Source organism: Pseudorca crassidens, chromosome 10 (assembly GCF_039906515.1).
Source record: "Pseudorca crassidens isolate mPseCra1 chromosome 10, mPseCra1.hap1, whole genome shotgun sequence".
NCBI classification, from domain to species: domain Eukaryota; kingdom Metazoa; phylum Chordata; class Mammalia; order Artiodactyla; family Delphinidae; genus Pseudorca; species Pseudorca crassidens.
The window spans coordinates 17,618,433-17,639,667 of record NC_090305.1 but is presented as its reverse complement, the minus strand read 5'-3'; the positions used below and the strand labels follow the sequence as shown (position 1 = coordinate 17,639,667).

Genomic DNA, 21,235 nt, shown 5'->3' with positions numbered 1-21,235 from the left:
ACGGGTCCGTGCCCCAGTCCGGGAAGATCCCACATGCCGCGGAGCGGCTGGGCCCGTGAGCCATGGCCACTGAGCCTGCGTGTCCGGAGCCTGTGCTCCGCAACAGGAGAGGCCACGACAGTGAGGGGCCCGCGTACCGCAAAAAAAAAAAAAAAAAAAAAAAATAGCTTAGTATGTGAGATTCACGAAATAGAACAATTTGAATTAAAACAAAATTAAACTTTATAAAATATAAACTTTGGAAAGGAACAGAAAAATAAAAATGCTTTAAACTTAGGGAAATATGCTTACTAATTAAGCATAATTTTGGTTCTAAGTTTCCTGGCAACGGAGGCAAAATAACAGAAAACAGAGTGCTACAACTGTTCTAATATTTTATTTTTAAACTAATACTCTTTTCATTTTATCTAGGGTGACAATATTTCCTAGAACTTAATTCTAAACGATCATATGGGTTTTGATCCATATTCCATAGTATGGGGCTGTGGAATTCACTGATTCATTCATTCAATTCATAATGCTTGAATGTTTAATGTATGCTATGCTGAGGCTTTGGCCTTAGCTATAAGACTGTTATTCTTTGGGTCCTGAGCACAAGTCTTTCCTTCATTACTGCACCCTGCTTTGATCTATTTCTCCAACTGCTTCACCCAAAGTAGAAAACTTAGAAAAACTGACTTTGTTTTATAATATTCATGTTTCCTTTTGTTGTCAAAAATAGGAAACAATTCAAGGTAGATTTTTTTTTTTAACTGATTTACTAGAAAGATACTGGAGTATCTTATGGAATCCAAGAAACTGTTGAATAAGCAGGCTTCAGAAATAGCAGAAAACAAGGCACTTCCAGAAGCCTCGATACTGGAAGTTTGGGGAGTTTGTAAATCTTTTTTTAAGAGCAGTGGACTGGGGACTCTGGCTACATCTTAGAACCATCAGATAAGACTGCTTTAAAGTACCATATGCAGGCCCCATTTCAAACCAATTAAATCAGTTTTGGGAGCCAAGGCCAAACAAAAATGTATGTTTTAAGTGTCCCAGGTGATTTTAATGTGCAATCGATGTGGCACTGCTCTGAAGGACTGCATTTAATAGAATAATGCTGCAAACAACTTCTAGTCTCAGTGTGTTTCTCTCAGTTCAGCATTCACAATCCCAAGGACAGAGAAGGTGAACGAATGGTCCAATTTGACAAAAACATAGACCACTGACTGTGTCAGTCATGGCCCTAGGGGAGGCTCATGATCCAGAACACGGCTGCAGAGTAGGGTGACCAGTTGTCCTGGTTGCCTGGGACTAAGGAGTTTCCTGGGACATGAGACTTTGGGTACTAAAATTGGGAGAGGTCCAGGCAAATCAAGGCCAGTGGTCACCTACCTGCGGGGCAGGGTAAGGAGGGGTTCTCAGGAGTGGGATGGGGCAGTTGAACGGGTCAATAATGCTGCATCATGTTACACAATCTTCATGTTTGTAGAGCCCATACCATCTGAAGTGTCTTGTCAATGACTTTTCCAGGGTGAGGAGGGGATGCGAGGGGTGTGGATGTGGTAATTTACCTGCAGTGCTACATAAAGTAAACGCTTCCCACCATCTCACCATATTTAATGCAGTGTATTTCAAAGTACAGATAAAACTGAATAAGTTTGGTGATTTGGATTACAGAAACTCTTTTATGAGTTTAGGACACCTAGCAGCAAAAATCCTAAATATATACAGTAAAGGAAACAATTTTTATTTTTATAAATCCTGTATTAATGCTCTAAGATACTTTGTCAACGTCATAAACAAAACTTAAAATCTCAAATGTAGAAATGCAAAAGTTTCAGAAATGTTATCTTTGACAGCCAAATGTCATCCTTTCCCACATTTTACAATGAAAACATTACAAAAAGTAGAACATTTTAACTTAAAAATGACATGCTATTTCCAGTGTCTCTGCTAGTCAGATGTGGCTGGATGACTTTTTTTTTTTTAATCTTGTTTCTAATTCAGTGGGCCAAGGGACCATCCCGTTGTAAGGTGATGGCAAGGGGAGAGGTACAAACACTCATATGGGAGATTTTTCTGACTGTATTAGTATATCTGGAAAAACAAGATCACAACAACCTCTTAAATTATAAACTCTGTGATGAATGTAAATCTTTATTTAATTCAATAGGCATTCTGGAAATCTACTGTACAGCTTCTAGGAGAAGCAGCTAGATCTAGAGGTCCATAGGACTCCCAAACCAAAATAAACAATGCCAATGGTACAAAGCATTTGGGAACACAAAATGTAATTCTGTTATATACAAGAATGCCGGGTAAGTTGAAAATTCCCTTCAGCCATACAAAGGAGAGGTCTACAAGAGATTTAACACTCAAAGTTTAACACTGACTCAAGATATAGTCTGCAAAGGAAAACCAGTGTCCTTGGAGTATGGAAGGAAGAACTAATCGATATGATGCTGAACCAACCTAACAATGAACGCTGTCCCACTGACAGGAACCACTGCTACAAAACTCCCAGTTGAAACAAGTACAAATTACTGCCTGTGATATATGTTTTGAGAAATGCATTCTAAGAAATAATCTTGCTGTGAGAGTCTGAAAATAAGACAGGTCTCATGATTTTGGTGCCCCCAAAGAGATTATAACCATGTGGACAATAAATGTTAAAATTTCAGACAAAGACTAACTACAAAGAAAGAAACAAAAAGTGAAAAAGGACAACGTTCCTTCCAAGGAGACGTAGCAGCTTTTCTCAGCTATAATTTTTCGGTTTACCTACATTCTAAATCTTTAATTCTTAACTTAGGAGATGGGAAATGGTTTATATGCCTCAAAATATTCAAATGATCAAGTAGTAGGCCAAAAAACGACGAGAGAAACCAAAAACCAGCAACAACTAGAGTGTTTCTCTCTAGACTAATTTGGTCAATATTGAAAGGAGAGAAATAAAATAATTCAAATTAAGTGAAAATGTAAGGGCCTAAAAATAATGTGTCTGGTTGGATTTTCCCCTAATATGTAATGTTTCTGACCTCAGCATTTACACTAACTGTAACTCTCATTCTCTCTCAACAGCACAAGTCCCTGTTAAAATAGCCTTCTCACAGAAAACCAGAGATCCAAGTTATTAGGCAAATTATGAGGCATTTTCCCACCTATTTCTTTGTCTCAATTGCCTGAAGTGATGCTCCGATGATCACTGATTCCTTTCAGCATTTTGCTGCTGCTTCCCTCATTTTTCTGGAAAGGAGCTTCTTGCTGGAGCAGTCATCTGAATTCTTGTGTTGGGGAGCTCCTCTCCTCTCTCCTCTGTTTCTAAGCATATACCAAACCTGGTTCCTAAGAAAGCTCACTGTATGAAATCCAGGTTGTACCACAGCTAAAACCATTACAGCTGGGTGACATGCAGGTTACCTTGTCTCAGAACATCTGTTCCCTGAGTAGCACCTGTTTATGACCACCTGAGGCCCATGTCAAATGAAAGGAAGGATCCCACAGTCCTAACAGAGGTTCTGCAGAGGCCATGAGGCTGAATGCACGTTTTGTTTCCCTGGTTCTCTTGTACCCAGACACACAATGACAAGTGCTTGGCTCAAGCAATGGTCGTCAGAGTGACCACATCTCAAAGCTCAGTCCCTCCAGTTCTTTGTCTCTGAGCTCTGGGAGCTCAGATTCATCTCCTCCTTTGGTCCCAAGACCATCACCTATACAGACTCTGGACACATACATCCATAGGTAAACTGTTTAGAATTGAGAAAGCAAACAAAATGGTTTCTTCTCTTCCACATTTATCATTAGGTCAAAAACAAAGGAATTGTTTGAAATTTTAGCACTCTTGTTCAGAAAAGCCCCTTAACTCACTTGCACTGACAAACCTAAAGGCTTAAGACTCCTGCTCTTATAAGATTCTACTGCAAATTCCACGGGCTAAACATCTGAAAACTCATAAGGAAGAGGATGACAGAGTCACAGGAGCTCATCCTCCATTAATTTACAAACTTGCTTCATTTCTGCATTTTTCATCTAGTATTTTTGCAAATGGGTGATATAGTGTGGAATGTCCGTGGGCTTTTCTAAGCCTGAAAAGTAAACTCTGGAGGTGCAGGCCAACAGGGGCCTCTCTCAGCGCACACAACTGTATAAGCTGTCTCGGTGGTCCTTCTGGGGAAAGGGGTGGTCCTTCCAGGGAAAGGATGGGCCTGCTTCTGCTCTAAGTGATCCTGCTGATGGGGCAGTGTGGAGAGGCAGGGCTGCTGACTGCGGGGCGATCCTCGTTGGGAACTTAAAGCCTCCAATCCAGGGATCTTAAGACAAAACCCTTAAAGCTCTCAAATGCATGCCCAAACAAAAAGACACACAGAAAGGAAAGATAAGGCAGCTTTGACAAATGAAAGAAGTAAAACTCTAACTGAGGCTATGAACTTGCTGTCACTCACCAGGAACAAATTAGAGGTAGACACTGGATCTGGGAAAGGAAGGATGAAGTTTAATCACAGACGCTGTCTTCAGAGGACCAGGAATCAACCAATATTGAGATAAATCAGGGTTTATCTCCAAATTTAGGACTGTGATAAACTCACAGCCTTGCAGCAGGGTAGTAAAACAGCATTTTCATAAGGCTACACAAAGTCTGTTCAGGGGCTGAAATCTTGCTGGCAAAATAAGTAAACCAACACAAAATACCTGAAAACATTTTCAAAGAGTGCTGTGCAATCTCTCAAACAGAGGAATATGGCTTGTGAAAGCTAGGCTTACCCCAACAAGGGGTTCAGCAAAGCAACTGTTTTCAAAACAGTGAAAGGAACTGGGGCAAATTAGAAAAGAGGAATATATATACAAGGAGAAGATTAGAAGGGAAATCATTATTTTTAAACAGTCCAATGTCCCTATCTTAGGATCGCAGGTCAGCATGATCTGGAGTGTCTACTCTGCTGACCCTGTCCTTTTTCTTAACACATAGAGAACAGAACTTTAGGTCAGACAGGACCTCAGGAACTGGCCAGGACTGCACAGCCAAGCGGTGACTCAGTGAGCATAGGAAGTCTTTAGTTGCCATGGTTCTCTAACCTAAGCCAGGTGACTCTGCGAGGCATTGGGCAGGTGGACTGGTCCCATCTGTCCTCACCTCACTCCCTGGAAATGAGCTGCCCTTGGGGCTGTACAAGTGGGAAAACATAAACCCCCAAACTGATGGAGTACTCTCCACTTTTCACACTTAATATTGGATGAGGCCCACTAAATAGTAACAGACTCCGTAGTCTTCATGGAGAAATTCAAAACAAGTAAATCAGGGTCACTTTTAATAAAGCCTTCCAATACACATTCCCGCTGGAGTACTAATATACTTATAATTCCACTTTTTTTTTTTTTTTTTTTGCAGGGGACCAATGGCCTTTAGATACCAGTCTGGCATCCAACTCCCACTGTCTAGTAACCAATTTTTAAAAAGAATCTGAAGTTATTAAAGAATTTAAATAGGATTAATTTCACTCCAAACGTTGTCTGTCTTTACTTTGTGTAGTAATTTGAGTTGCTATAAATGAGAACAAAAGCTCTTTCCAGCCTCAACTTGACAAACACCACCACTTTCTTATTGCCCTCATAATTGTGTTTGTTTTATTGTTTTTAGAGAAGTTCTCACTTCATACATTTAATTTTCAGTGCCAGGGGACGCCAATGTCATCTGAGGTAAGAGTCACTCTTTGGCTTCCAGAATCCTTTCAGAATGACAGATTCCACAAGTCTATAACACCACTGGTGTATAAGTGATGAAAACTCGCCAGCTTCAGCAGACCAAAGCTGTGATTTCCTGTCCAAAACATATTGAAACAGAGTCCCCTGTCATCACCTGCTATCGCAGGGACAGATCCTCACTCCGGGTACCTCCGTGGGGATTCTCATTGTGCTGAACTCTATCAGAAAATTCAAAAAATTCACCACCTCATTTCCAAGGTGTGAATATATCCTATCATTATCCATTAGTTATTGAGTGCTAGCAGTGCACCTGGCACCTATCATGACAGAGGGCATCTTCATAGCAATTCTGCACATAACTAGAGCCGTCACCCTACCCCACACACACCAAGGGAAAGAAAAGACTACAGGTGTCAACAGGTGTTGAAAAAGTTATTAGAATTCTGCATTCAATCCATCTCTGACCTACAGATAGGAAGTGACCTCCCTAGTGCTACAAATGAGCTTTGCAAAAAAAAAAAAAGGGAATTTTACTTTTACACACAAAAAAAGACCAATTTTAAGTATCTTTTTTCTTCAAATTTGTACCATAAGACTAACAGAACTATACCTATTAGAATGAAATAACTGAAATGTGATTAATATTACCCAGTATAATTAAGACACTTAATATTATTTTATTTCTCCTTCTTTTTAGACCAGTCAACAAAATGATGACTAATAACAGTCACATTTAAGACTTAGGGAGGGTTCAGTGAGCACAAATGACCATCTGACACCAACATGCACAGAACACAACTCATTGCTATTCTATTGACCTCATTCTGCCATATTTCCTGTTCTCAACCCTAGCTTATGCTTAGGAGAATTTTACAAATCTGTAAGCATTCTTACCATGTGAAAAAAGTTTAATCAAGTTAAATTTATGGATAGATACAGGCATACCTCGCTTTACTGTGCTTCATTTTATTGCGCTTTGCAGATATTGCATTTTTTTTTTTTTTACAAATCGAAGGTTTGTGGCAGACCTCACCGAGCAAGTCTATCAGCACCACTTTTCCAACAGCATTTGCTCGCCTTGTGTCTCTGTGTCACAGTTTGGTAATTCTCACAATATTTCCAACGTTTCCATTATTATTTTATTTGTTATGGTGATTTGTGGTTGGTGATCTTTGATGTCGCTACTAGGATTCACTGAAGGCTCAGATGATGGGTCGCGTTTTTTAGCAATACAATTTTTAATTACGGCAGGTACGTTGGTTTTTCAGCATAATGCTACTGCTCATTTAGCAGGCCACAATATAATGTAAACTTAACTTTTATACGTCCTAGGAAACCAAAAATATTGTATGACCCGCTTTATTTCAGTATTTATTTTATTGCAGTTGTCTGCTACCAAACCTGCAATATTTTGGCGGTATGCCTGCATATAGATTAACAGATATTCAAAACATAATCAACATTAACACATCAGTGTAAAAACTATATATGTATATATAGTTTTTAATCAGTATACACCATTAGTAAAATAGAACCGCATTCTTTTGTTTATATTTCTATATAAGTATAAATGCATTAGAACAGGCCCCATTTGCCAAGGGCACTACAAGATTAACTAGAATGGAAAATGGCAGATTCATACGTGTATTTGTGTACACTTTTCCCATCTTTGAGGAAACTCTATTTTTTTAAATTTTTTTGGAACTCATTTTAAATTATTTTTCTAATTTAAAAAATTATTGCTTAAATTACTTGCTGTCATTTTCTCCATGACTCACCTATAAGCTAACTGAAGGGAAAAGAGTGAGATATGAAAAAAATACACAAAATAAGGAAGAGAGGGGAATATTCATAAAATGGGTAAAATTCAGAGAAGCATATGAAACTAGCTTACTAAATCCTGCACAAACAAAAACATATGAACATACGAATGAAACCTACAGTTTTCAAAAATGTAAAATTTACTCTAGAAGTGATAAAACAGCCAAACAGTTCAAATACAGATAAAAGAAAAACAGAGGAATTGCTCAAAGATCTAGTCTCCCCCTTTATCAAAATCACCAGGTCCACATGGTTTCATAGGGGGATTTTACAAACTTTTAAAAGCAGTTGATTCTAATGCAACTTAACGGCCTCCATAGCACAGAAAGGGAAGACATATATACCATGGTTATTAAAACCCAGTAAAGAGTACACAAGAAAGGAATTTTCAGACCAGTCTTACTTGTGAACATAAGTCCTGAGTGAGTGAGGGTAGTTATTTTAACAAGGCAAAGCAGATTTTAGGGGAATTTAATCTAGTTGGAGGGCAAGCCCCAAAAGAATGCCCAGAAACGACAACAAAAAAGTCCCCCCAAAATAACAGTATCTTGGGTCCATTAATTACTTACAGTTTGAATCTTCTGAGCAGGGGCAGAGCAGCAAACATTCCAAGAACTGTTTTTCAAGATGTAGACCGCAGATCACCTACCCAGCAATCACCTGAAATGGAGGTTACAAATGCAGAATCAGACACCTGACCCCAGACATGCTGAATGAGGATCATTTAGTGTTGAGAGCCAGAAATCAGACTTTTAACAACTTTCTCAACTGATTCTCTTGACCACTAAAATTTAACCACTGTTGTCCCTAAAATAGTGACTCTACTTATGGTTCCTACTGTGTAGAATAACAACGTTACTTATGATATTGACTTTATCAAGTGAGGCATTAGAATTACCAATTAACTCAGAAATATTATTTTCATTTGACCAGGATTTGTTGGTCCATTTATCATTATGAGTCTATCCTGGTTATTTTGCAATGGTTATGTTTTAATAAAAAGTTTATAAGCATGAACTAAAATTCTTTTAGTATGCTTCTTTCTTTTCTTTTTTTAAACATCTTTATTGGAGTATAATTGCTTTACAATGTTGTGTTAGTTTCTGCTGTATAACAAAGTCAATCAGCTATACGTATACATATATCCCCATATCCCCTCCCTCCTGAGCCTCCCTCCCACCCTCCCTATCCCACCCCTCTAGGTGCTCACAAAGCACCGAGCTGATCTCCCTGTGCTATGCGGCTGCTTCCCACTATTTGGTAGTATATATATGTCCATGCCACTCTCTCACTTCGTCCCAGTTTCCCCTTCCCCCTCCCCGTGTCCTCAAGTCCATTCTCTACCTCTGTGTCTTTACTTCTGTCCTGCCCCTAGGTTCATCAGAACCAGTTTTGGTTTTGTTTTTTTTTTTAGATTCCATATGTATGTGTTAGCATACGGTATTTGTTTTTCTCTTTCTGACTTACTTCACTCTGCATGACAGACTCTAGGTCCATTCACCTCACTACAAATAACTCAATTTCATTTCTTATGGCTGAGTAATATTCCATTGTATATATGTGCCACATCTTCTTTATCCATTCATCCGATGATGGACACTTAGGTTATTTCCATGTCCTGGCTATTGTAAATAGTGCTTATGCTTATTTCTTTTAGAAACCACCTTTAGTAGTCTTTTTTTTCCCCTACTGACTCATCTTCATTATGATATAATACAAACAAACCATTTATTTGTTCATTCAATAACAAGTATTTATATAGTGCTTATTATCTAATTTATCCTAGACTAAGTGGTGTTTAAAATAATGTGTTGTTTCTCTATCTACCATATTCTGGCTTTCTACTTTATGTAATTGCATGAATTTTAATAACAGTCACTCTCAAATTTTAACAAAATAATCTTTTAGTCACTTTGAATACATTGTCTTAAATAAGTTATAACTAGATTAACCAAAAATGTAGGCAAGAATCTCAAGGCTGTTTTGCTTACACAAAGATTTTCTGGATTAGCCGCTGGGGAGGTTATACTCAACCAAGGTGTCATAGTATAAAAACAGCATTTTACTAGCCAGTTTCGATAGGCAAAAATTTACATTTGCTATAAAGTAGTTCCTTGTTTTTGCTCATGCCATTTACTTCTTCTCCCATTTTTCATAAGGGAGTACATTCTTCTTAATGTGGAATCTTTCATTCAACATTATTCAATACGCTAGTAACTGTTGAGTGGTTAGGAGACAGAAGAGAACAAAACACAGTTTCTGGCCTCATGCAACTTACATTCATCTGCATTATTTTTATTTTATTAGTACATTAGTAATTTCAGTTACTGGTACCATGGGTAATATTAGTAAATGCATTATTGTTTAGAATATAATATTTACTGTCCAGGTAGTTGGTAATAACTCTCTTGTCTCCTTTATCACTATAGCAGTAAACTGAAAACAATAAGAGAAGGCTTTGTTTCCTTCCTTTCACTTTGGGAAAGAAACAGAAATTCTGGAGTTGAACTCACTGCGAATAATAAGTGTTCTTTAGAGGGTATCTTTTATTATTTCCTCACTCACCAACTTCTGAAACTCCCACCCTACCATTTCATGTAGGACCAATATATCACAGCTGTCACTGACTCCACCTGTGCGTTTATTTAGACTGCTATGCAGATTTTAACGACATCTTTGAGAGAGCATTTTAAAAACCAACGCCCGCTCCCAGTTTCCCCATATCTCTTGAAGGCATTACCATTTTCAAACTCAAAACTCCGTAAAACTTAGTAAGACATTATCGTATTTACCAAAGTTAGGAAAAAATAACAAAGAAAAAAACTAGACTTCTAATTATACTATGCCCATTCTTATCATGAAATTATCGATTAGGACCCTGTTAATCCTAACTCTACCCATGCTCCAAGCTCCTGATGAAGCCTGGAGTCTTCCTCACTAACCCTGGTCAGCATCGCCATACACACTTCTTTACCCTTTGATTCTGTTTAACACTTCATTTAAGTAATGTCTTATATTAAAAATTAACTCCAGTGCTTTTCAGTGGTAAGAGTTATCAAAGCATATTACAGAAAGTGCTATATATAATACCATATCTCTATTATCAAGTATTACAAGGTACTAGATATTATCTGTTATATGTATACATATATATAAAGTCCTTCCATACAGATACACATATTAATAATAGGAATGAGACCCATCAAAATGTCAACAGTGGTACATCTGAATTGTGTGATCCAAGGTGTGTGTGTGTGTGTTCTTTAGTTTTCTACATTTCCGAATATCCCATAATAAATGCCTTTTCTTATTGTAAGTGGCATGAAGTATTTTTCACTGAAGATTGACTAATATGTCTCCAATAATGTCAGATCCCGCTTGAGGGCAGGGTGCATATTGTATGTTCCTACAGCTCTACAACAACTTCCATTGATAGAAACACAGAGGATCTAGGTACTGAGTAAGAACTTTGAATTGTACGGATTGGAACGAACAGAAACTAGTCATTTTATTACTATCTACATCAATACAGCCCACAGAGTAACCTGATCATCACCTCTCTAGGAAATCTATCATCTTAAGATATCAGGTCTATGGTTTTCATCTGGGAGAAGTACTATCTGTGCCACCATGGAGAGTTCTGAAATGTTGTGGATTGTGTTTTTATTGTCCAATGATGGGGGTGAGGCACCAATGGCATTTAGTGGGTGCTATATACTAAATATCCGATGATTTTTAGCATACACCCACACAAAGAATCGTCTCATTCAAAATGCCAGTTAAATGCTGTTAAGAAAGTTGGTTGGATTAACCATTTATTTTTTCCTTCTCATCAAAAAAATGAGCAAATGAAAAATCAAGGAATTATGATTTCACATTAGACCTCATGCCCCAAAGAGTGTGTGGAATACTAAAGATGACCTCAGGGCTTCCCTGGTGGCGCAGTGGTTGAGAGTCCGCCTGCCGATGCAGGGGACAGGGGTTCGTGCCCCGGTTCGGGAAGATCCCACATGCCGCGGAGCGGTTGGGCCCGTGAGCCATGGCCGCTGAGCCTGTGCATCCGGAGCCTGTGCTCTGCAACGGGAGAGGCCACAGCAGTGAGAGGCCCGCGTACCGGAAAAAAAAAAAAAAAAAAGATGACCTCAATTCTTTGATACTCTTCCCATGAAGGAGTGTTCCCTATGACAGCTTTGACCAATGAAGTAAGATAGAAGTCAGGTTAAACCAGCTCCTGGGCCTAACCTTTAAGAGAATGATACTTCTGTCCTGCCCTCTTAGAATCCAGCCACCAGATAAAAAGTAAAACTACTCGAGACCACCTTGCCATGAGGAGCTCAAACCACATGGAAAGACCTTAGAAAATGAGACACCATGTGGAGAAAGATAAATCAAACAACAAGGAGATGCCAGATATGATACTTCATGAATAAGTATTATGGAAACAGGTCCTCCAAACCCACGTGATCTCATGTGGATAAAAGATGCCCTGCCCAGCTGAGTCCTTCTTAAATCCGTGACCTACACACAACTGTAAGCAAACTAAAATGGTTGTTTTAAGCCACTAAATTACCTCCTTTTATCTTGAGTGAATCTCTTTTGCTTCCTGGAAATTCAAAATGGAGGATGTGTTGGATTTTAAAGTGTTTCTAGAGAGCACATAAAATGTTCTCTGCGATAAACAAGTAGACCTCAACTCTCTAAATAGACTTCTGGCAACTATTTAAGGCATTGTTTCACTTCCAAAAATGATCCTGTTTTTGATGCAGTAAGCAGCTGTAATTACCAAACTCTAGCTAACTAAAATGGACATAAACCAGCCATTGTGCTGATTGTGACTCCATTATGACATTAGTTAATTTAATTTAATCCTATGATGTAATGTTACTCATATACATGTCTCTACTACTGAATTGAAAACTCCTTCAGGGCAGGAACAATGTCTGCTGCATTTTTCTGTGTGTGTGTTCCACCCTAATGCACAGTGCCATGCATATGGGATGTATTCAAAAACATTTGCAGACGATTATGATACAGTCTACCACTAGAAATTAATTATTTGGTTAAATTTAGCATCACCTCCTTCCAGTCTTCTACTTAAAAGCCCTAATACTCTTGACATGATTTCTGGTTAGCCATAGAATCCTCACCCTTGAATGATTTTATAATATGTCATCTAGTCAAATGTCATTATGTTACAGATGAGGAAATACACCAAGAGGTGAGTGACTGGCTCAAATTCATGCAGTTCTTTAGTGCATAATAAAGTCACGACATAAAATTTAAAAAATAATAAAGTCATTACAAACTGAAAATTATTTCCTTGAACAGATTGCTGGCGGGTCAACCAGGATAGCCAGAGGGTGTTGGAGCTCCTGAGAAGTGGCAGGCCTAAAGTGTAGGAAGTGGGCAAAAAAGGTGGTTGTGGAGATTTAAGAGAATCCAGTTACGTCTTAATCCATCTGGAACACGAGCCAATGTGGGCCAATACTACTCATAAAATTTGAAGAAAAGAATTCTAAAAGACATAAATGTGAAGGGGCTGTATGGATAGAAGAGACAATAAAGATATCTTTTTAATTAGTTGTATACAGTAAATCGTAAAACCAGTATCTCTGCTTTGAGACTCATCATTAACAGCTGTTTATTGTACTGTGAATTATTGCAAGATAATGTATGCAAGATGCTAGCTTGATATTTGTGCTTCCACTTCTCAAATCTTCTCAAATGAACTTGCCTATCAAAAACAAGGAACGAATCAAGAATGGAAAGGCTGACAGCAGATGCAGGAGAACAAATTCTCCATCTTATACTTCCACTGTGTGTTTTTTAGTAAAAATAGATTAGGATGGTTTGAACAACTAACTAGTGAAAGTACAGATGTAGATGGTGTATAAATTTCCTTGAAAATTCCAAGAAAACCCAAACTAGGTTTTATCTCTATGACATTATAATCCCAGGATGAGAACATACCTGAAGCCTATTTCTCTCCAAGCAGAATCTAAAATGGACGTCAAGAGCTGTCTATAGAAACACTGCATGATAGGGCTGAAGCACAACATGGTGCCATTTTATTAATTCGCACCACCACACTGAGCAGCAAAAGGAAACTGCTTGGCTCTATGTGGAGCCTTGGGTAAGGGAAACTCATCATGCCCTTAATCAAGAGATTAAGCCCTTGGAGACACCACCGTGTAGAGTAAATCCCAATGAGTCTGCTCATCAACTCATGGTAGGAATTTAGCATTTACTGAGAATTTAGCATGTGCCAGCCAACACAGAATGTATACATTCTCCTTAATCTTTACCACAACCCTCCAGTAGGGGGAAGGAGACATTGCTTCTACTTTTTTTTAAATTTTTTTGGCGGCAATGCATGGCTTGCAGGATCTTAGTTCCCCAACCAGGGATCGAACCCATTCCCCCTGCAGTGGAAGCGTGGAGTCCTCACCACTGGACCACTGGGGAATTCCTGCTTCTAAAGAGAAAAACAAATACCGTATGCTAACACATATATATCGAATCTAAAAAAAATGGTTCTGATGAACCTAGGGGCAGGACGGCACTAAAGACGCAGACGTAGAGAATGGACTTGAGGACATGGGGGCTGGGAGGAAGGGGAAGCTGGGACGAAGTGAGAGAGTAGCAATGACATATATATACTACCAAACGTAAAACAGATAGCTAGTGGGAAGTAGCCACATAGGACAGGGAGATCAGCTTCGTGCTTTGTGACCACCTAGAGGAGTGGGATAGGGAGGGTGGGAGGGAGACGCAAGAGGGAGGGGATATGGGGGATACATGTATACGTATAGCTGATTTACTTTGTTATACAACAGAAACTAACACAATATTGTAAAGCAATTATACTCTAATAAAGATGTTAAAAAAATTAAAAAATAAAAGAATAAATAAAACATACGTGAAATAGAAGACAAAAAATACAATAAAGATAACATAGACAATGTTTAAAAAAAAAACCCTCATGGTCACAAAGGTCAAGTATCTCTCTCGAGGTCACATAGCTTATTAATGACGAAAAAAACCCAATGAGTTTTGTTATGAATGATGCACATGTCAATACATCCTCTCACCAATTCTCACCAAAGCAGATATTATCTTCATTTTAATGATGAGGTAACTGAGACTCAGAAGGTAAATTACAAAGCTCAAATAAACAGAGGTAATAAGAGGCAGACTGGGAGTCTTATCCAGGACTACCTTACTTCAACGTACTTATTTTTTCCACTGTGGCACCTTGTCTTCAATATATATCTTCTTCTCACTTTTACCCTTTGGTTGAATAACAAGTTAGGAGCCTACTATCCAAAAAAACTAGGCTCCTCAGCTCAAGACTGTTGTTTACACAGTTACAAAGCAAATGAGTCACAGGGATGAAATGTACAGCATGGAGAATGTAGTCAATAATAGCTTAATATCTTTGTATGGTGACAGATGGTAACTAGGCTTACTGTGGATCTTCTGTAATGTATAGAAATATCAAATCACTACGTTGTATACCTGGAACTAATACAGTGCTGTAGATCAATTATGCTTCAATTAACAAAAACAAATGGCACTTTAGAAAGTTTGCATACTGTCTGATTCCATAACATAGCACTCTTGAAATGACAAAAAGTAGAGATGAAGAACAGATTAGTGGTTACCTCTGGTTAGAAAGGAGTCAGGGAGGGAGGAAGAGGACTGTGGCTATGGAAGGATGGCATGAGGGATCCTCGTGCTGGAACAATTCTGTATGTTGACTGTGGCAGTGGCCACACAAATCTATACATGTGATAAAACTGTGTAGAACCAAACATATTCACACACAAATCAGTGCATGTAAAACTAGTGAGATCTGAATAAAGCTGATGATTGTTTTAAAAAAAACAATGTTTTTTTCAAAAACGACTCTTGTTTATGGCCCACGTTATCACCAGTGATGAAACAGAGATGCTCACAGGGGAGTAGACCAGCACTCCTATGACATCCTTTCTGTATCAGCTAGAATAGGCTTGGCTTATGCTGTGTAAGGAACAACCCAGTAATCTTAGCTGTTTAAAAACTTAGATGCGAAGTCTGGCAGCGGGGCCAGGCCATTTTCCACAGCAGGTGCCCTCCACACAGCAAGGAGCGATCCAAGTGGCTTTGACCTTGAGGCTGTTCCATGGCAACATGAGGCCTCCATACTCTCCATGGCAGGGATGAAGCTGACCAAAAAATCCTACGAGGGCTTTTCACAGCCTCAGTCCAGAACTGACATGTATTGCTTCCTTTCACATTTCATTAGCCAGAAGCCCTCATCCGCCACCACATAACTCAGAGGGCCTGGCAAGTATGATTTGCCGTGTACCCAAGGAAGAGGAAAATCAAATGAGCTTTGGTGAACACATAACATTATGTCTGCCACCTCATCCTTAAGAAGTAAACGCAGACTACACAAGAAAATCACAAAAACTTAAGAACTAGCAAATAAGGCCGCAGATTTAGAATTAGCATGAATTTATTAGAGGAAGACACTTAAAGCCTCACTATAAATTTATTGATTCAATGAAGAAAAGAGGAGGAAAGCGTAACCACAGATGCCAGAAAACTTTTTAAAAATATAGTAATTAAAGGAAAACTTACACATAAACATGCAAAATGATCTTAAGTATTTTACTTAAATGTCAAAAGTGAAAGAAAAATCTAGGACTATCTTGCTGTAGGGCAAGAGTTTATGCATCATTTCCGTCATTCACCTTACAACCCAATTTCTCAAATTCTATTTAGTATCTCCTTTCTCCAAAGCACTGAACAAACTTCTATGGCAAGGCTGAAGAAATCCAGAGACAACCCAAACCTCTAATAGATGACACTCTAATAGATGAGAAAAACAGACGTGGCTGAAATAAAAGGACAAGGTCATTTACGATGGAATCTCAAAGTCAGCCACGAAAACACCAGGGCTAGAAAGAACCACTGGGGTCTCCCCCAAAGGCATATACTGTTTTCCTGACGGTTTGTGTAGTGTCCAGCACACGATACATTTCTCCTGGCTGCTCCCTTTAATTTCTGCCTGGCAGTGTGGTCATTCAGTCTTTCATGCTGCCTGAAATACTCCAGAGCAGAATAATCCAGAATGAAGAAAGTAGATAACACAGAGCCTTGTCAGCCCCATTCGTCACGTACGTCAGCGACGGCAACACACAGAACCTTTCAGATGAGCTGCTTTCCGCCTGGGTCAGCCCACCTTGTAAAGAAGTGACACCTGCCCAGACCGCCAGCACCCTGCGTCTGGGAAACCATCTCTTCCTCACTTGGTCCTAATGAACATGCTTCCGTGTGAAACATAAAGACGGTATAAGACAGAAATGTACTGATTAATTTCAATAAGCCTTTCAGAGGTCACAGTCCATGCTGAGCAAGTGATTTTCAGCTGACTTTATATTAGTGAGGACTCTGGGGACATTTTGTGGGGTAAAGCCTTTTCTGCTTTACCATGCAGAGGAAACAGTTTCCATCTTTAAAGCCCTGCAAGCATTCCTTTCCCCGCCACCCCCACCCCCCCCCCACGCCCCACCAGAGCCTAAACCTGGCCTCAGAGAAAGTTCTACTTGGAGAGATCTCGTTGATTCCAGAGGTCTGATTTGTCCACAATTTTGTGGTTCATTTATTTCTGCCCGTTTATTCCCTTATATAAAAAGAAAGAAAAGGAAAAAACCGTATATCCACTTTTCTCCAAAATCAACATTATCCACTCCTCCCGAAAATCAGCAAAAATGAATTCTGTTCTCTCACAATTAATTATGGATCAAAGCACTATGTATTATTTTCTTTTCCCGAAAATGGGAAGATAGAAAAGTATAGGAAGTTTTCTCCTTAAAGAATTTAATAAGTCACAGGTTTGGGTAAATTAATTGCATTACTTGGGGGTGGGAGGTTGGTTCCTGGTTACTAAAAAGCCCTATTTCTACATCATTCGGAAGTGGGACTTTTGGAAAACTTCATCCCTTTTTTACTGGGGTGAAAGGAAAGTAGGGGAGAAGGAAGTAAAATAGGTATTTTCCAAGCACCCAATTTTGTAATTTTTTCCTCCTTTTATAATAATACTTCAAATTCACCCAACTTCCAGGCCCTCATGGTTAAAGAAAGAATATAACTGGAAAGTCTGAATACAATGTTCTCAGATACCTTATTACATTCCTCATTAAATTCAAAACAGCAACTTCCTCCAAAAGTCTGTAATCTTCCCTCTACTATCTCTCTTCCTTCATTATATTGCAATCATCAATGTCTGCTCGCGAGATTTTTAATGACACCTAATTATACGATGGATGCATTAAACAACATAATGCTTACATCCAAGTAATAACTTAGCCAATATTATATTCTCTCCTGATGTCATTGCCACCAGGCCTTGCTCCAGATTTTCTGAATTCATACAGTGATAAGATTGTTTATTCTTTATAGTTTTGCCTCTTTGTAATTCTCCACCTACAGAGACTTCAAAAAAGGAAAGAGAAATTAAGTAGTATGTTGCTTGATTTTGTTGTCGTTTGTTTTCTTTTAATATTGACATGCACACAGAGGTACTACAGTCACTGATTACAGTGATCATTCTGGAGTTTTCTCATTTTAAGCATATAAAGAAATATGTCAAGGTTCTTATAGCTGACTCTGGAGCTGTTTTTACATTCTTGCTGTGACTTGTAAGACAAAATTTATACCTCAGTGCTGTCCCCAGATGGCTGGGCCCAGTAAGACTCAGCTTCTTTTTGTCTAGGTAACTGATAAGTGCAATTTCCTTGCTTTATGTGCAATGCAAATCCAGAGCCAGGGGGATTTCTACACTGAAGAACTGTCCTCTTTCCCTCCTGCCAGGTCCTCTCCCTTTGTCCTTTCAGCACACAAAACAACCCCTGATACAGACTAATTGCAGTCTACTCCTGTTACCCAGCCAAAGTTGGGTCCAGCAAAGCCAATCTACTGATACCAGGTCAGGTCGTGGTGAAGGCAAGTACAGCGTTTTGCAGGGCATCCAACGTGGGGCTAAGCTAGGAACATAGTCAGGTCATGCTCAAAAAACCCAAACTCCCTGAGAGCATTCAGGGAAGGGTTTTCTTGCTTTTGCTTTCAAATTTTATTTTATTTATTTATTTTTATTGAGTGAAAGATTCTTTAAATTCTTTAGTGCTTTATAATTTTCAAAAGTTTCACACACCTCATTTCATATAATCCTATATTAACCTCCTTTTCCCCCCACCCTTCTACTGTCCCTGCTCCCTTCCCTCTCCCCAGTGGTAACCACTACTTTGTTCTTTGTATCTGCGAGTCTGCTTCCTTTTTTTGTTTTATTCACTAGTTTGTTGTAGTTTTTAGATTCCACGTATAAGAGATATCATAGAGTATTTGTCTTTCCCTGTCTGACTTATTTCACTTAGCAATAACATCCTCGAAGTCCATCCATTTTGCTGCAAATGATAAAATTTCATTCTTTTTTTACGGCTGAGTAGTATTCCATTATATATGTATGCCACATCTTCTTTATCCATTCATCTGTTGATGGACACTTTAAAGGCAAGGTGAGGGAGAGGGTCACGGTGTGTGTGATCAACTTGTGGACATCCTTCTGATTTGCTGGTGGTGAAGTAACAGGGTAGTATTTCAGGTGTTAGCACTCTCAACCTTCTAGTTCCAACCAGTTTGGGATCTAGGTGCTGGTAGTCAACATGCAGTTAAATTCTTCCACCTGGTGAGTGTTTTAGTAGCTGCAAAACAACTCAAGGATATGATCAGTATATTATCTATAGCCCTTGAGGAGGAACTAAGGGTCCATGACTTTGTTTTACGGCTAAACTACTATTATATTGTCTTGCTTGACTGTTCTCCTTTGCTTCCTCATTTTCTCATTTTGCTGATTAAGTTTGTTGTTTGGAACTCAAGGAAGGCCTAGGAGGCTAAACCTTTCTTACAAACAAGAGGTGGGTGGACATGGCAAGGGTGTGGTCAGGGGAAGGAAAGGGGCATATGTCTCCAGGGAAGGCCCTATAGGGTCCTGCTTGGTTTCACTTCCTTAGGTTTGGGAAAGGCCCAGTGGAACATAGAAAAGGCCCTCTTAGGTCTTCATGGATGCAGATGAGGTTTCTCAGTTACACTGTGGGGTCACGTTTAGTTTGGTCAAATGTTCATTTTTGTCTACCATGTTCAAAGTGCCAACTAAGACACAAGGAAACACAGACAAACATAGTCTTGCCTCCGTGCTGTATATAACCTGGGAAGGGCTAAATGCACTTGGCAAACACTCTTAGCATTGATGAAGTGTTGTGAAAGACAAGAACAAACTCCTAACGAATGGGGAGGTACCTGGGGAGCCTTCCTGCAGATGATCAGAGAGTCAAATCTGGAAGGATGAGTGGGGTTTATAAAATAAAATCTGTGGGAAAGGATCCTGCGGGAAGAGGAAACAACACTGCCTGGAGAGACACATGAAGGATGAGAGACGTTAGTACATTTCATGTAATATGGTCAGTGTTTAGAGTAGACAAAGTCAAAACAGAAAGCTGTACATGGTTCACCAAACGTTTTATACTTATTCGCTAACCAATGGAAAGCCGTGGAAGAGTTCTGACAGAGGAACGAAATAAGAAGAATCAGCTGAGTTTGGTGATTGAGAGATTAATTCAACAACCAATTTTTGAAAGCCTACAGTTGTGAGAGTTTGAAATATAAATATAAGCTAAGTCTGATCCTGCCTTTACATTGCTTCCAGTCCAGCCGCTATATCTCACGAGGAATAGGAGAATGAAGGAAAGAAGGAGTCGAAAATGAACACAAGGTGCCTGCCTTGGGCAACTGTTAAGTAGTGGTGCTATTTACAGAAACAGGGCACAGAGGGATGAAGGTAATAACGAGTTCGGTTTGCAACATCCTTTCTTTAAAGTGCCCGCCAAGTAGTTAGGAGGAAATGTACAACAGAGAGCTGGAGCTCAGACTGCAGATACAAATTTGGGAGTCATCAGTATCTAGGTATTTGTTTCACCAGAAGTTGGCAAACTACAGCCAGGAGACCAAATCCAGACCAAAGCTTATTTCTGCATGGCCCTCAAGCACTGGCCCCGTGTGCTAACACTATGAGCCACAGAGGCTAAGCTAGGGGCCCCCTGCTACCCCCGTTACCCCTGCTGTTCACAGTGCCTGCCCTCTGGCTGGTGGCCACCCATCTTTCCCCATCCCCACGCCCTGAGCCCCACACACTCCTGCCTCCCCACTAGGCCCCCTCCCTGGAACCAGAGCCGACAACAGCTGTGAGCAGTGTGCCCAACACCAGGAGGACCCAAATGCTGACACCCAGGACAGCAGTGAGGCCAGAGTTTTCTCTCTCCTCATATAAGTACCTAAACGGTATGTTCAGTTTTCTTCTTTGTCCACAAATCCTAAATCATTTACTACCCGGCCCTTTGAAAAAACCCCAGGTTTCAACTAAATTGTGATAAGGAAAATAACTCGTCTTTGTATGTTATGCCACTGGAATTCAATTCAGATTAACAAACATTTTCTCAACCTATTCACAGGTTTCAAGCTGGAAATAATGAAAACTGAAAACATGCATGACACGCCACAGAAGCGCTTTACTCCACCCTCCCCTCCGTTTTCATCTGGAGAAAGGAAAATAAAAGCTAATTAATCAGGATAACCAAATCCCACCTTCAAGACACTATATAACGATTTGTTCTGAATTTTTCATATGGGGGGT

General features: G+C 39.4%; 1 pseudogene; it reads right to left on the bottom strand.

Moving 5' to 3' along the window:
* LOC137232657 (uncharacterized) overlaps nt 1-21,235 on the bottom strand; it is a 976,682-nt pseudogene that overhangs the window by 385,533 nt on the left and 569,914 nt on the right.